The following is a 13,852-nucleotide window of genomic DNA, read 5'->3' as shown; positions in this document are numbered from 1 at the left end:
GGCAGGTTTGAACCCGGCCCCGGCCAAACTGCAACAACAACAAAAAAATAGCCAGGTGCTGTGGTGGGCGCCTGTAGTCCCAGCTACTGGGGAGGCTGAGGCAAGAGAATCGTCTAAGCCCAGGAACTGAAGGTTGCTGTGAGCTGTGCTGCCACAGCACTCTACTGAGGGCTCTACCAAGGGGGAGAAAGTAAGACTCTGTCTCTAAAAAATAAAATAAAATAAAATAAAATAATAAAAGTCTCTTAAGGGTGTAGGAAAGTGAAGAGATTAAAGGAAATACAGTGTGAGGGCTGAGCAATGTAAGGCCCACCAGAGGTCAGTAGTCATGAATTTTAAATAGATCTGTAGGCATGCACAGTTGTGTTTGCAAGCATGGAGCAGGCAAGGTTAGATTTAATCAAGTTCAAGGTTTTGCTACGTGAGCACAACCAAACAAATGCAGCACAGCTGGTGCAGGCATAAGCAAGAATGTAGTTACAGTGGACTATGGAAGGAGAGAAGTGAGGACATGGTTGGGTGAAGGACAGTGAAAAAGTGGTAGGATCAATGGCTTGTCAGTCCCAGTAGGGTTGTGGGATTAGTTTTTCTAGCTGAAAAAGCAGGAGGTAGTGGTTGATACTTGGATGCTTAAAATAGAAATGATGAAAAAGGGAACTGATGTGGGATAATTATTAGAGCTAAGAAGTGACTGAAAGGATGGAAAGAAACCACAAGTGTAAATAAAAGGACAAGATATAGGATAGAAATATCAAAAGACAAAATTACAACTAAGTTTATTTAAAGTTCTTTTTTTTTTTTTTTTTTTTTTTTTTTTTTTTTTTTTTTTTTTTTTTGGTTTTTGGCCAGGGCTGGGTTTGAACCCGCCACCTCTGGCATATGGGACCGGGGCCCTACTCCTTGAGCCACAGGCGCCGCCCTATTTAAAGTTCTTTTTAAAATATATTTTATTTTATTGTTGGCTTAAAGCTCTAGATTAGCTTTATTTGTGATTCTAGAATTGGGCCACACTTAATTCCTCATAATAGAATAAATATTCCAATGAGCTGGGCGGAGAGGTTGGTTTTATAGCTCAAGAAGAGTTGAAGAAAGTAGAAACAAAAAACAAAGAACAGATTGGTCATTTCAAAGCTACTTTCCTTGCAAGGCAATGACAGGGAAAGAGATTGGTTGACATCAGTTACTGCAGGTTAAGGGTTAAAAATAGAGGCAACTTCATTGTCATTTCAATAAGCATAAAACCTGTTTGGGGAATTTCTGTTCTCTCTCTCCTGGTTTCTTGGTAGGTCAGACAACAACTTAGTTACAGTTTGCTGATGTAGAATCTTAGTATGGGTGACTACATTTTGGTTTTTAATCTAATCTGTTGGGGCCCATGCAGAAGCTTGGCCCAAAACGATAGTCCATTATTATTATTATTATTATTATTATTATTATTATTATTATTATTACTTTTGAGACAGAATCTCACTATGTTGCCCTAGGGAGAGTGCCATGGTGACACTCTATAACTCCATGGTTATAGCTCACAGCAACCTCAAACTCTTGGGCTTAAGTAATTCTTTTGGCTCAGCCTCCCAAGTAGCTGGGACTACAGGCCTCCCCCCCACTCCTCCACTCCTCCAGCCCCCCCCACCACCACAATGCCTGGATATTTTTTTGTTGCATTTGTCATTGTTGTTTAGCAGGCCGGGGCCGATTTGAACCCCCAGCCCTGGTGCATATGTGGCCTGTGCCTTAACCACTGTGTTACAGGTGCCGAGCCTATAATTTTTAACAGTAAGTAATACTTACATTAGCATTTAGTCCTTATTTGTGTAAACAAAGAGACTAAAGGGTCAAGAGAAGGAATTAATTTATGGAGTAAAATCTCAGAGGCTGTGAGTAGGAATAAAAACTAGGGCACAGGTGATGGGATTAGTATTAATAAAATGGGAGGAGGAGAACCCTAAAGAGATAAAGGGGAAAGATAAAATCAGAAACAGGAGATGAGATATTATGTTGATGACAGGATCAAAGCTATTAAAGTGCAGAGTTAGATCCCTTAATCCTATCACTAAATTAGGAATCTAGGTTATCTGCTAGGAGTGAACAGGTTGGTGTAGATTAGAAGTTTGTGGGGCGGTGCCTGTGGCTCAGTGAGTAGGGCGCCGGCCCCATATGCTGAGGGTGGCGGGTTTGGATCCAGCCCCGGCCAAACTGCAACAGAAAAATAGCCAGACGTTGTGGCGGGCGCCTGTGGTCCCAGCTACTCGGGAGGCTGAGGCAAGAGAATCGCGTAAGCCCAAGAGTTAGAGGTTGCTGTGAGCCGTGTGACGCCACGGCACTCTACCCGAGGGCGGTACAGTGAGACTCTGTCTCTACAAAAAAAAAAAAAAAAAGAAGTTTGTAAAATGTGTAATAGAAAAAACTGGGAGCAGTGTTATGCCTTGGTTAATGAGGAGTAAAAGAGATGGGCATAGGAATATATAGGTTGGACATGGTGGCTCATGCCTGCAATCCCAGCACTCTGGGAGATCGAGGCAGGTGGATTGCCTGAGCTCAGAAGTTTGAGACCAGCCTGAGCAAGAGCAAGACCCTGTCTCTAAAAATAGCCGGGTGTTGTGGCAGGCAACTGTAGTCCCACTACTTAGGAGGCTGAGGCAAGAGGATCACATGAGCCCAAAAGTTTGAGGTTGCTGTGAGCTATAACCAAAGGTGATGAAGTGAGATTCTGTCTCAAAATAAATAAATAAATATTAGGGTCTGTAATTTTAGTGGACAATACAGAGTTATGTATGTTCACTGTAAGGGCAGACCAACAAGAACTTTTTCCTACTTTTGAGCTACCTCTTTTTTTTTTTTTTTTTCCAAGACAGAGTTTCATTATGTTGCCCTTGGTAGAGTGCCGTGGTGTCCCAGCTCACAGCAACCTCAATCTCTTGGGCTCAGGCGATTCACTTGCCTCAGCCTCCCAAGTAGCTGGGGCTACCGGCGCCTGCCACAATGCCCAGCTGTTTTTTGTTGCAGTTGTCATTGTTGGTTAGCTGGGTCAGGCCAGGTTTGAACCCACCAACTTAGGTGTATGTGGCTGGAACCATAACCACTTTCTATAGGTACCAAGCCAAGCTACCTCTTTTTAATAGGGGTGATTCTTCCAGTTGCCAGGAAGAAACTGGTAACTGGAGTCAAAGAGTAGGAACAGGGAAAAAGAATAAACAATAAATTAATAAATAAATAATAGAAAAACTAGCGAGCTGTGGTGGTGCATGCCTGTAAGTCCCAGCTACTTAGGAGGCTGAGACAAGAGGATAGACTGCCTAATCCCAGGAATTTGAGATTGCTGTCAGCTATGACACCATTAGCTCTCTACCCAGGGTGACAGAGTGAGAGGCTCTTAAAAAAAGGAAAATAAAAAATATGTATATAGCAGAGTGGAGAAGGATGTGAGAAGTTGAAGTCTTTGAGAAAGGTGGGAGATTGTCTTAACTGCCTGTGCCTCGAAATTTGGGAAATACAATGAGCTACTTATATGGGTTAATTTATATAATTTATGTAGATTACAAGATTGAGCATATAGAAATTTTACTAGTGGCCAGGCGTGGTGGGTCACACCTGTAGTCCCAGCACTGTGGGAGGCTGAGGTGGGTGGATTGCCTGAGCTCGGAGGTTCGAGACCAGTATGAGAAGGAGTGAGCCAGAGTGAAACCCCGTCTCTACCAAAAAAAAAAAAAAAAAAAAAAAGCCAGGCGTTGTGGCGGGCGCCTGTAATCCCAGCTACTTGGGAGGCAAAGGGCAAGAGAATCGCTAAGAAAGAACAGAAAAAAAACTACAAACTAAGAAGAGTGAACAAGCCTGCTGAAATTAAAAGGAAAAAAAAAAATTTTAAAAAAAATAACAAGAGGGGCGGCGCCTGTGGCTCAAGGAATAGGGCCCTGGTCCCATATGCGGGAGGTGGCTGGTTCAAACCTAGCCCCGGCCAAAAAAACAAGAAATTTTACTGGTGTTTTCCATAATGATAACTAATACAAGTTCCAGTACCCTTTATTTTCTAGATAGAACTCTCTACCTGTGAGTTCAAGAGACATCACAATTCTATGCAGCAATGAACACTGGCTGCCTTGGCTCACACCTATAATCCTAGCTCTCTGGGGGGCCAAGGCAGGAGGATCCTTTGAGCTTGGGAGTTTGATATCAGCCTGAGCAAGAGCAAGATCCCTGTATCTACTAAAAATAGAAAAATAAGCCGGGGCACCCAGCTATTATTGGCTTGAACCCAGGAGTTTGAGGTTGCTGTGAGCTAGGCTGAAGCCATGGCACTTTAGCCTGGGCAACAGAGTGAGACTCTCTTTCAAAAAACAAAATCAAAAAATACCCAAAAAACTCTACTCGAGTGTGTCCAACCTTTTTTTTTTTTTTTTTTGGTGCCATACATTGAAACAAGAAGAATTGTCTTGGGCCACACAGTAAATACAAAAAATGCTAACAAGGGGCGGCGCCCTACTCACTGAGCCACAGGCGCCGCCCCATATGCCGAGGGTGGCGGGTTCAAACCCAGCCCCGGCCAAACTGCAAGAAAAAAATAGCCGGGCGTTGTGGCGGGCGCCTGTAGTCCCAGCTGCTTGGGAGGCTGAGGCAAAAGAATTGCTCTGAGCCCAAGAGTTAGAGGTTGCTGTGAGCCGTGTGATGCCACGGCACTCTACCCGAGGGCGGTACAGTGAGACTCTGTCTCTACAAAAAAAAAAAAAAAAAAAACGCTAACAAATGCTGGTTAGCAAAAAAAAAAAAGTGTATGCTTTTTGTGCTGACACCAAAGATAAGCAAAAAATGTCCTCACAAAATCAGCCTGCAGCCCACAGTTTGGACACCCCTGCCGGTAAAACCAAAAGCAATCTCACTTCAGCCTCATATTAAAAAAAAAAAAGGCCAGGCCTGATGGCTCACACCTGTCATCTTAGCACTCTGGGAGGCCGAGGTGGTGGGTGGATTGCTTGAGCTCATGAGTTCAAGACCAGCCTGAGCAAAAGCGAGATCCTGTCTCTACTAAAAATAGAAAAACTGGCTCAGCGTCTGTAGCTCAGCAGCTAGGGTGCCAGCCACATACACGGGAGCTGGCGAGTTCGAACCCAGCCCAGGTCTGCCAAACGACAATGACAACTACAACCAAAAAATAGCCAAGCCTTGCGGTGGGTGCCTATAGTCCCAGCTACTTGGGAGGCTGAGGCAAGAAAATCGTTTAAGCCCTGGAGATGTAGGTTGCTGTGAGCTGTTGCACCCCAGCACCCTACCGAGGGTGACATAGTAAGACTCCATCTTAAAAAAAAGGAAAAAGAAAAATTGAGATAGGCTCGGCACCTGTGGCTCACGCGGCTAAGGCGCCAGTCACATACACCTGAGCACTCTACCCAAGGTGACAGCTTGAGGCTCTATCTCAAAAAAAAAGAGAGAGAGAGAAGTAAACCCCTCAGACTCTCAAGATAGAAAATTCAGAATCTCTGGCTCGGTGCCTGTTAGCTCAAGTGGCTAAGGTGCCAGCCACATACACCAGAGTTGGCGGGTTCAAATCCAGCCCAGGTCTACCAAACAACAACAACTACAACCAAAAAATAGCAGGGCGTTGTGGTGGGTGCTTATGGTCCCAGCTACTTGGGAGGCTGAGGCCAGAGAATTACTTAAGCCCAGGAGTTAGAGGTTGCTGTGAGCTGTGATGCCACAGCATTCTACCCAGGGCGACAGCTTGAGGCTCTCTCAAAAAAAAAAATAAGAAAAGAAAATTTAGAATCTCTACATACCCTTCAATCTCCTCATCCAATTAGGCACCAATTTCTACATTTGTGAATGCCTCTCAAAGTTTGTCCCTCTTCTCTTTTGGGATTGCCCACAAACTGTTCAAAATTTTGGAGATTCCAAACTGGGGCATGGGAGTGAGGCAGATTGTGTTCCAAAGCCAAGCATAGGGAGGACAGAGGAAAACTGGTTTTCTTCTTCCACCAGTTCTGACACCAAATGTGCAGGGACAGGCCTTCCCCCCAACCAGCCAATTCTCCATTTCTGTGAATGCTAAGTGGGTGCCCTATAATTTAATTCAGTTCTTTTTTTTTTTTTTTTTTTGAGAGAGAGTCTCACTATGTCACCCTGGGTAGAGTGCTGTGGTATCATAGCTCACAGCAACCTCAAACTCTTGGGCTTAAGCGATTCTCCTGCCTCAGCCTTCCAAGTAGCTGGAACTACAGGTGCCTGTCCCAACGCCCAGCTATTTTTGTTGTTGTTGTTATAGTTGTCATTGTTGTTTGGCAGGCCCAGGCCGGTTCAAACCCTCCAGCCCCAGTGTATGTGGCTGGCACCCTAACTACTGAGCTATGGGTGCCGAACCTAATCTGAAATTTTAAAAAAATAAATAAACTTCTACCGAAAAAAACAAAAAGGAAAAAAGTTTGCTATGATGGTTCACAGAACTCAGAGAAACAATTTACATTTACTGGTTTATTATAGAGCATATAATTGAATAACCAAATGAAGAGGTATACAGGGTAAGATCTGAAAGGGTCCTGAGTGTGGGAGCTTCTGTCTCCGTAAAGCTAGGGTGTGCCTGCCTCCCATGGATGTGCTGTTATTCACAAACCAGCTCTTGGAACTCAGTAGCTGAGGAATTTTTAAGGAGGCATCATCACATAGGCATGATTAATCATTAACTCAATCTGCAGCCTTTCTTCCCACCCTGGAGGATGAGGAGAGCTAAAAATATCCAAGACTTCTAATCAAGTCTTTCAGGTAACCAGCCCCCAACCAGAAGCTATCCAGGAGTCCACCTAGAGATGCCTCATTAGAGCAAAAGATGCTCCACCAAATATCACCAAGGAAATTCCGAGGGATTTTGGAGCTCTGTGTTGGGAACTTGGGACAGAAACCAAATATATATTTCTTACGATCTCACAGAGAACTAGCTCTCCAAGATCAAAGTGGCACACACACTTGGGCGGTTAGGCACTATTGGGGGGTGGTGCCTGTGGCTCAACGGAGTAGGACGCCGGCCCCATATGCTAGAGGTGGCGGGTTCAGACCCAGCCTCGACCAAAAAAAAAAAAAAAACACTTGGGTGGTTAGGCACTATTGGGCTTCCAGTACCCAGTTCCAGGACACGTGAAAATACAATTTGTTGTTTCTGGCTGGGGCTGGGTTTGAACCTGCCACCTCCAGCATATAGGGCGAGCGCCCTACCCCTTTGAGCCACAGGCACCACCCCACCTCTCCTTTTCTTGAGGTGATTTTATTTTGGGTCTTATGTCATTTTCTGCCACTGGGCTATTGTCAAACGCTCCTGGTCTACCCTGACTGGATTCCCTAAAACAGAAATTTAAGGATCTGGGTTGGAAGTTCTAGTCCCTTTCCACCCTGGGGTTCTCATACATGTTGATTAACTTCCTACTTCATGTCTCTTCTTTTTTTTTTTTTTTTTTGTAGAGACAGAGTCTCACTTTATGGCCCTCGGTAGAGTGCCGTGGCCTCACACAGCTCACAGCAACCTCCAACTCCTGGGCTTAAGCGATTCTCTTGCCTCAGCCTCCCGAGTAGCTGGGACTACAGGCACCCGCCACAATGCCGGCTATTTTTTGGTTGCCATTTGGCCGGGGCCGGGTTTGAACCCGCCACCCTCGGTATATGGGGCCGGCGCCTTACCGACTGAGCCACAGGCGCCGCCCTTCATGTCTCTTCTTGAAAATCTAAGAGGCATCTCAGTCTTAACACTACCAAAGGAAACCCTGGTCATTTCGCTCCTCACCACCCTTACGCCTTCTCTTCCCTGAGTGTTCCTCCTCTCAGTAAATATCAACTTCGTTTTTTCATTTGCACAGGCCCAGATTATTGAAGTCATCTTGACTGTTCTTCTTATAATCCACATCATACAAAAGTCCTTATCCAGATTCTGGTCACTTGTCATCATCACCACTGCCACCCCTCCTGGCTCCTGCCCCAATTATTGCACTTGCCACATAATTTGGTGGCCTCTTTCCATTCTTGCCTCCCTGCCTATTCTAATCACAGAGTCCAGAGTGACCATGCTAAAACAAAAGTATAATCTTGTCTTGAGTTTTCTTAGAGCCCTCCAATCCAATGGCTTCCAATCTCACTGAGAGAACATGCCAAACCTCTCACACGGTGGCCTGAGGGGCCTGCACAGTCTGGGCCCCTTCTCTCTCTGCCTTTATCCTCTAATGGTTCTTCCCTCAGCCTGGAATGCTCTTTCCCTCAGACACTGCATGGCTTGTTTTCTTTCAAATCAGAGAGGCCACCTTTGCCACATTTGGTGAAATAGCTCTCCTTATGACTTTCTATCCCTCTCACCCAGCTTTATTTTTCTTCCTTTTGTCCCCAAATGCAATGTGAACTCCTGGATGGGCTTTGTCTTGTCCTCAGCTCCTTCGGTACCGTAGTATACCCTGGGCAGGGGGGCCGTCAAACAAATATTTGTTGAATAAAAGAAAGAATAATATAATTTTGCATTTCTAGAAAATCTTTACATTTTTCAAGGTATTCTATAGAATGACTGGATTATGTAAGGAAACTTCAGAGTTTATATTTTATTTTACAAATGATGAAACTGGCGGCGCCCATAGCTTAGTGGGTAGGGTGCCGGCCACATACACCCAGGCTGGCAGGTTCGAACCCGGCCTGGGCCAGCTAAACAGCAATGACAACTGCAACAAAAAACAGCTAGGCATTGTGGCGGGCACCTATAGTCCCAGCTACTTGGGAGGCTGAGGCAAGAGAATCCCTTAGGCCCAAGAATTTGAGGTTGCTGTGAGCTGTGACATCACTGCACTCTACAGAGGGCGACATAGTAGTGAGACTCTATCTCAAAAAAAAACAACAAATGATGAAAATAAGATTCTTTCAGTCAGTTGTGCTATATAGCTAGAACCCAGATTCCTTGAATCCTGTTGTAGAGTAAATATTACCTTCACACGGCATGCAGATGGGAAACTCATCCAAAATACAGCTAGGGACCTTGCCAAAGGTCTCTCTGTTTAATCACACAGAGTTCTGGTTTAGCAACCAGAACTCTTAGTAGTCGTAATGGCTCTGAGAGTTTACACTCTTGTCACAAGGGAGCCAATAAAGTCCTTTCTTGAATATTTTGTTATTCTGATCTTTATTTTCCTTACCCCATAGTGTTTTACCCTTTGTCTTTATCAGGTCCTTGTCTTTAGGGGTCAGAATGATTCCATTGCTTGTTAAAAAAGTATCTACTGCTTTCCCTAACAACTGAACTTATCTTTTTAGGCTTCTATAAAAATGTGCGAGGGGCTAGCTCACCCACACCTTACCAGAAGCCATGAAACCCTCTATTGGAGCTGAGCGGACCAGCATCAAGGAAATAGGTTTCACAGCTTGTCAGGTCACCTCTATTCCAGGGTAAGTTTTTTTCTTAGAAACAACCTTAGTTTACTTACTATCAGACATTACAAGGAAAGTAAAGAGAAAGAACAGTCTGAATTTTAAATTCTTCCTTTGTTTTGAACACAAATTATTTCCTTCCTTTTCTTTTCTACAGTATGTGAGCCAGACTCTGTCCCTTGGGTTCCATATAAATAAACAGCTACTGAGGAAACAGGGTAAGCAAGTTGATTTTTGTAGTTACAGGCTGTTCCACATCGCCCATTTACAAGGTCAGCAGGGACCACAACTGACCAAAACACAGAACTATGTAATTTAAAATGAGGAAATCTTGATCTACCAGAAATATGCAAAGACTTTTTAGGGTTTCTAAATGGCTTATATTCCTGACTCTATTGGAACAAAATCTGCTGGAGGGTAAGGGGGAAGAAAATGCATGGCTAGAGGATTAAAATAGCAAAGTGCTGGTGGTGCCTGTGGCTCAGGGGGTGGGGCACCAGCCCCATGTACCGAGGGTAGCAGGTTCGAGCCTGGCCCCAGCCCAACTGCAAAAAAAAAAAAAAAATAGCCGGGCATTGTGGTGGGACCCTGTAGTCCCAGCTACTCGGGAGGCTGAGGCAAGAGAATCACCTAAGCACAGGAGTTGGAGGTTGCTATGAGCTGTGACGCCATGGCAGTCTACTGAGGGTGACAAAGTGAGACTCTGTTTAAAAAAAAAAAAAAAAAAAAAACAGCAAAGTGCTATAAAAATAGCCGCCCTGGGCGGCACCTGTGGCTCAAGGAGTAGGGCACCAGTCCCATATGCCAGAGGTGGCAGGTTCAAACTCAGCCCCGGCCAAAAACCAAAAAAAAAAAAAAAAAAAAATAGACGCCTTGCAGGACAGACTCACCTCTGTTAGAGCTCTCTACTGGCCTCCTTCCTTCATCACAACTCCGGAGGGCCTGGGGACCATTTCAGATTTGGATAGTTTGGGGAAATAAACATGTAATTAAAGTTGTAGATATAAAAGTGGTTCTGGGTTAATGCTTTTGAAAAATGGTTTAGAAGTAAAGGTCTTGAAGCCAGCCTCTGAGGAAAGGGATGGGGAGTCCAGAGAGGCTGGATTGAAGGCAGTGCTGCCCACGTGTGACCTTACATCAGTTGCTCAACCCCGTGAGCCTTAATTTCCTTCTCTATAAAATGAAAGTGACAATAGTTTCTACCTCATTGAGTTGTCATAAAGAATAAATAAGTTGCAGTATGTGAGCTGTTCAGTACAGGGATGAAAACCCAGCAAAACGATACTGTATCAGCGGTGAAGTGCTAGGGCAGGGCAGGGCAGTGAAGGAGCTGGGAGTTTTTAGAACCCAGGGGATAAATATGCTGGGAAAGAACATGAGTGAGTTGATTGGGATTGTGAGAGGCTGGAAGAGAACCTTTTCACAGCCCTAAAAAGCTGGGCTAGGAGGAGCCAGGCTTGGCGTGGGGTTTTAGTTTAGTTGGCTGTGATGAGAGGGTTCAGCCAGGGAATGATCCATGCTCTGAAATTAAAAACAAAAGCTTTAATGCAAGGACCCAAAAGAACTAAGAGAAATGACCTGATTTGGACTAGTGTGAAATAGGGACTGTACGCTGATAAATGTTTAACTAGCTTGGAGTTAGGGGTGGGAACCTAGTTCGCTGCATTCACTAATTTCCATTGTGTAAAAACATCCACCATGGCTGTTTAGAGCCACCAACGTGATGCCCAGCTGGTTCACAAAAGTCTTGAAAATCTAGCAATTAACTCTAACAGCCTCCAGCACACCAAATGAGTAGGGGGCCAGGGGGATTAGCACAGAAAAACCCCAAGGGGTTCAGATTAGAGAGAAGCCCACTGACTCAAGTGAGGAAAACCAGGCACCAAAGAAGCCGAATGCTTCCAGCCAAGTTAATCTAACTACAGCCATGACCTTTCAGTCCAAGGATAGTCAATGAACAACAGTGATCCCACAAGATTAAAATGGAACTGAAAAATTCCTATGGCTGGGCGGTGCCTGTGGCTCAGTCGGTAAGGCGCTGGCCCCATATACTGAGGGTGGCAGGTTCAAGCCCGGCCCCGGCCAAACTGCAACCAAAAAATAGCTGGGTGTTGTGGCGGGCGCCTGTAGTCCCAGCTACTCGGGAGGCTGAGGCACGAGAATCGCATAAGCCCAGGAGTTGGAGGTTGCTGTGAGTTGTGTGAGGCCACGGCACTCTACCGAGGGCCATAAAGTGAGACTCTGTCTCTACAAAAAAAAAAATTCCTATGGCTTAGTGACTTCATAGCCATGGTAATGTCATACAGCACATTACTCACATGTGTGGTGATGCTGATCTAAACAATATAAATAAAATAAACTGCAACATAAACTGCTCTGCCAGTCCTATGAAAGTGTGGCACACAGGGGCAGCGCCTGTGGCTCAGTAGGTAGGGCGCCGGCCTCATGTATTGAGGGTGGCCAAACTGCAACAAAAATATAGCTGAGCGTTGTGGCGGGCGCCTGTAGTCCCAGATACTTGGGAGGCTGAGGCAAGAGAATCACCCAAGCCCAAGAGTTGGAGATTGCTGTGAGCTGTGACGCCAGGGCACTCTACCCATGGTGACAGCTTGAGATTCTGTCTCAAAAACAAAAAATAAGATTTTCCAGTGGGACAAGATGTGGAGGTGGAAGACAGTGCTATTGATGATCCTGACCCTGTGTAGGCCTAGGCTAATGTGTGTGTTTGTGTCTTCGTTTTTAACAAGAAGTTTAAAAAATAAAAATTAAAAGTAGACACCTTAAGTTTTTGTGGGCAAAATTTGAATACATTATGTTTACTTCATAAAATAAATTGGGCATCTCTTCTTCTTTTTCTAGACCTTAAAACATGTGCATTACCTCCCTCTCTCTTGAAATAATGATTTTCCAGAGGTTTGTCTCTTGACTACATTTTATCAAAGAACTAGTATTCGGATTTATCTGTAAATTCAGACTCTCTGTTATCTATTTTTTTTGGGGGGGGGGTTTTGTCCAGGGCTGGGTTTGAACCTGCCACCGCTGTCATATGGGGCCAGCGCCCTACTCTTTGAGCCACAGGCGCCGCCCTGTTCTCTATTTTTTTTTTATTTTTATTTATTTATTTATTTATTTATTTTTTGAGACAGAGTCTCAAGTTGTCACCCTTGGTAGAGTGCTGTGTCGTCACAGCTCACAGCAACCTCAAACTCTTGGGCTCAAGCGATTCTCTTCTCTCAGCTTCCTGAGTATCTAGGACTATAGACACCTGCCCCAACACCCAGCTATTTTTAACCTTTCTTTTTTTTTTTTTTTTTGGTAGAGACTTTATGACCCTCGGTAGAGTGCCGTGGCCTCACACAGCTCACAGCAACCTCCAACTCCTGGGCTTAAGCAATTCTCTTGCCTCAGCCTCCCCAGTAGCTGGGACTACAGGCGCCCGCCACAACACCCAGCTATTTTTTTTTTTTTTTTTTGTAGAGACAGAGTCTCACTTTATGGCCCCCGGTATAGTGCCCTGGCCTCACACAGCTCACAGCAACCTCCAACTCCTGGGCTTAAGCGATTCTCTTGCCTCAGCCTCCCCAGTAGCTGGGACTACAGGCGCCCGCCACAACGCCCGGCTATTTTTTGGTTGCAGTTTGGCCGGGGCCAGGTTTGAACCTGCCACCCTCGGTATGTGGGGCTGGTGCCTTACTGACTGAGCCACAGGCGCCGCCCACAACCCCAGCTATTTTTTGGTTGCAGTTCAGCGGAGGCCAGGTTTGAACCCACCACCCTCGGTATATGGGGCCGGCGCCTTAAGGACTGAGCCACAGGCACCGCCCCACCCAGCTATTTTTAGACGTGGGGTCTCTCTCTGCTCAGGCTGGTCTTGAACCTATGAGCTCAGGCAGTCCGCACACCTTGGCCTCTCAGAGTGTTAGGATTATAAGTGTGAGCCACTGTGCCCAGCCCCCCTTTTAAAAACTTTTTATTTATTGTATTTATTTTTTTTTTTTTGAGACAGGGTCTCACTTTGTTGCCCTTGGTAGAATGCCATGGCATCATATCTCACAGCAACCTCAAACTCTTGGGCTCAAGTGATTCTCCTGCCTCAGCCTCCCCAGTAGGAGGGACTACAGGAGCCCACCACAACGCCTGGCTATTTTTAGAGACAGGGTCTCTGCTGTTGCTCAGGCTAGTCTTGAACTTCTGAGCTCAAGGGATCTACCTGACTTGGCCTCCCAGAGTGCTAGGATTACAGGCATGAGGCACCATACCAGGCCTAGAAAAGTATTTTTAAATAAACTTAGAGTAGCTTAAGTGTACAGTGTTTAGAAAAGTCCACGGTAGTGTGTAGTAACATCCTAGGCTTTCACAATCACTCACCTCCCCCTCAACGGACTCACCCAGTATAACTTCCAGTCCTGCAAGCTCCATTCATGGTAAGTGCCCTATTTAGGTACACTATTTTTCATCTTATATATCATATTTTCAC

At 45.2% G+C, this 13,852-nt stretch overlaps 1 long non-coding RNA gene and 2 other non-coding genes across 3 annotated transcripts in view; all 3 read left to right on the top strand.

Annotated features, from left to right (window-relative positions):
• LOC128562800 (uncharacterized) overlaps positions 1 to 9,393 on the top strand; it is a 38,651-nt gene extending 29,258 nt beyond the window's left edge. The window contains exon 3 of the long non-coding RNA XR_008373509.1: positions 9,262 to 9,393. This is a non-coding gene — a long non-coding RNA (uncharacterized LOC128562800). The remainder of the gene's footprint in view (positions 1 to 9,261) is intronic.
• Positions 2,743 to 2,911, top strand: LOC128563066 (small nucleolar RNA U85). Its single transcript, XR_008373727.1, has one exon. It is a non-coding gene; the product is annotated as a small nucleolar RNA U85 (small nucleolar RNA).
• LOC128563067 (small nucleolar RNA U85) lies at positions 3,107 to 3,170 on the top strand. Its single transcript, XR_008373728.1, has one exon. It is a non-coding gene; the product is annotated as a small nucleolar RNA U85 (small nucleolar RNA).
• Positions 9,394 to 13,852: the final 4,459 nt, after the last annotated feature.

The sequence above is a fragment of the Nycticebus coucang genome, chromosome 12, assembly GCF_027406575.1.
Source record: "Nycticebus coucang isolate mNycCou1 chromosome 12, mNycCou1.pri, whole genome shotgun sequence".
NCBI classification, from domain to species: Eukaryota; Metazoa; Chordata; class Mammalia; order Primates; family Lorisidae; genus Nycticebus; species Nycticebus coucang.
This window is presented reverse-complemented; position numbering and strand designations above follow the sequence as displayed.